Raw genomic sequence first — 2,772 nt, 5'->3', positions numbered from 1 at the left:
CATAGTTTCCTGGAGGTATGAGTCCTCCTCTGAGAACAACCTCTACTTTGAAGCCTGGCTGTCTAACTGGGCCCTGATGCCTTCTTGTGTTGTTTTCCGGTTTCAATTTCTTCACCTGCAATACTGCTCCTCAACTGAATCCTGCTCCGACCTTGACAACCCAAGCAAAATTGGATTAGATTTCTACCCCTGAAAAATAGTGCCCTACACCCAAACTCCTACACTCCCTTAAAGGTACAGCAGCATAACTCAAACCAAAGTTTGCTATATCCCTTGGGAATTGTTGATGGGCCTGCTAGCCAACTCCCAGATGGGCCAACTCTTCCATCTGATTAGTTTAAATAATAATGTTATTATTATTACTGCTATTATTATGATTTGGGCTCTTACCATATTACAGGCACTGTTCTAAGCCATATATACGTTTATATACTTGCCACACTCTATAAGAAAACTGAGGCATAGAGAGGGTATAAGCTTTCCCAAGGTCATATAGCTAGTCAGCCTTGGGGCCAAGATTCACACCCAGAACAGCGTGCTTTCCTCTTGAACACACTCCCTGGGTTCCCTTGTCTTAGCCTGAGATAAAGGAGTTCAAGTAACTAATAAATATTTCAAAATGTCATGTCTGCAGGGCAAAAATCATAAAATAAGTTCTTCGTAGTGGAAAAGTCGGGAGCCACTGACGTCTCCAGTACTCCCCTCTACGAACAAGGCAAATTCAGATTTGAGATCGAGCCCACCTGACTCGCAGAGCAGTGCTCCTCTGCTGCGCCACATGTGTTCTTCTGACATTCTAAATGTCACCGACGCAAGCTTTTAGGAAGTAAAATGAAGTGTCACCGCGGAAAGGTAAACAAAATTTTAATTAATAGATCTGCTTCATCATTTGCTTTATTCTTCAGCCACGTGATATCATGTTTTGTCATCTAACTGAAGTGATTATCAACATCATTTATGTTATTCTCCATTTATTAAGCCAACAACTAGAGTCATACCAAACAGTGTTTACCTAACCAAATAGAGAAGCTTTTGTGTTTCTTTTCTTTTTCACAGAACGGATATTTCTTGTTCTTTTTTTTTTTTTTTTTTCCTAAACCAGCATCTTGGAAGACTACCAGTTCCAGGATCTATAAACAGAGATTCCCCTCCAGATATAGCTTTTATCTTGATTGGGCAGAGAAAGGTAGATAGCTCCCTCACTGATAAAGGGCTCTTTGGGGACTTTTACATAGGTTCTGCTATGCATTAGAGAATAATGCTCAGGAAAAAGAAGGAGGAGGAACATTGCTATATGAACAGATCTACTTTTTTCTTCAAAGTAATATGGTGATTACGGATAAAATAAGAAAATAAAGAATTTCACAATACCACATTGAGTTGAATTTGATCAAAAGAGAAGCGGGCATTTGTCCTTCAACTTTTGGGTAATTTGCAACTATTGCCTTTTTCCCCAGGGAAGGAAGAGTCTCCTGGAGCCAACTCTACCTAGGACATCTTTTGAAAACTCAACCATGTCAGCATTGGCTAGGCTCATCCTCTTCCAATCCTGCCACCAAGCAACCCACTCTGAGAAAAACTGGGAAATAACACCACATGTGGAAGTGATTAAGAAGCTGTCACACTTACACAGGAAAATGTTTCTTAGTCAAGGTCCCCTGTGGTAATCTCTCTACTTACACTTAACTGGAGATTAACTGTGGCTATGCCATTTTAGATTAAGATGGGGGGCTGCAAAGTCTATTTATATAATAAATGCATACCTAGTCTTAGCGTATAGATTGTCTTCCTTCAAAGAGACAACTCAGACCCAGATAAATTGAGAGGCCAGCCAGGCAGCTTCTTAGAATAACAGTCTGTAAGAGAAGACTAACATATCACTAAAATATATCAGACCTATAGCCCCAGTTAGCCTGAGTAAAATGTAATTGATCTCACTACACTTGAAATAGATGACATTCTGGAATGGGAAAGCATATACTACACGCACACTCATGCGCGCACACACATCATCTCTGCAGAGTATTTTGTCAATGTATATATACTAAGTAGTAATAAGTTGCCGTTAGCCAAAATTCTGAAATAAGATAATATATGGTACAATGTTTACTGAAGTGAACAAGTTCTTTACTATCCAAAATTTTATACCTTTTAATGTATCCTCCTAAGATGTCTGGTTCAGCAAATCACAAAAGGAAATGGAAGTGCATCAAGAACTGCAGAAAAATGGAAAGTAAATTTAAACAAATTTATCATCAGTAAGTTAGATAAGTGATTCTAACTCTATACTATAAACTTCCTTCCCACTCCCGCGAAATGCAGACTAAGTGATTATTTAAAGAATATAATTTGAGTAGTGTTGCATTACTAGCTTGCTTGGAGTGCGCATGTGAAAATCTTGAGCCAATGTCAGAACCACTCATGTTTTTTCACAAGAAGAAGAAGAAGAAAGAAGAGGAAGAAAGAAGAGGAAGAAGGAAGAAGGAAGAAGGAAGAGGAAGAGAAAGAAGGACAAGGAGAAGAAGAAGAAGAAGAAGAAGAAGGAGAAGGAGAAGGAGAAGGAGAGGAAGAGGAAGAGGAAGAGGAAGAGGAAGAGGAAGAGGAAGAGGAAGAAGAAAATTGGCTTCTGCCACTTTGGAAAACTGTTTGGCAGTTTCTTTCAATGTTACACACATATCAACCATATGATCCAGTCATTTCACTCCTAGATATTTACTCAAAAAGAAATGTATCACCAAACAAAGATTTGTACACAAATGTTATTTGTAATAA

General features: G+C 38.8%; 1 long non-coding RNA gene across 1 annotated transcript; it reads left to right on the top strand.

Moving 5' to 3' along the window:
• Positions 1-638: 638 nt before the first annotated feature.
• LOC118609369 lies at positions 639-1,772 on the top strand. Its single transcript, XR_004953367.1, has 2 exons — positions 639-852; positions 1,458-1,772. It is a non-coding gene; the product is annotated as an uncharacterized LOC118609369 (long non-coding RNA).
• Positions 1,773-2,772: the final 1,000 nt, after the last annotated feature.

This window comes from Rousettus aegyptiacus, unplaced genomic scaffold (genome assembly GCF_014176215.1).
Source record: "Rousettus aegyptiacus isolate mRouAeg1 unplaced genomic scaffold, mRouAeg1.p scaffold_m13_p_11, whole genome shotgun sequence".
In the NCBI taxonomy this organism is placed as follows: domain Eukaryota; kingdom Metazoa; phylum Chordata; class Mammalia; order Chiroptera; family Pteropodidae; genus Rousettus; species Rousettus aegyptiacus.
This window is presented reverse-complemented; position numbering and strand designations above follow the sequence as displayed.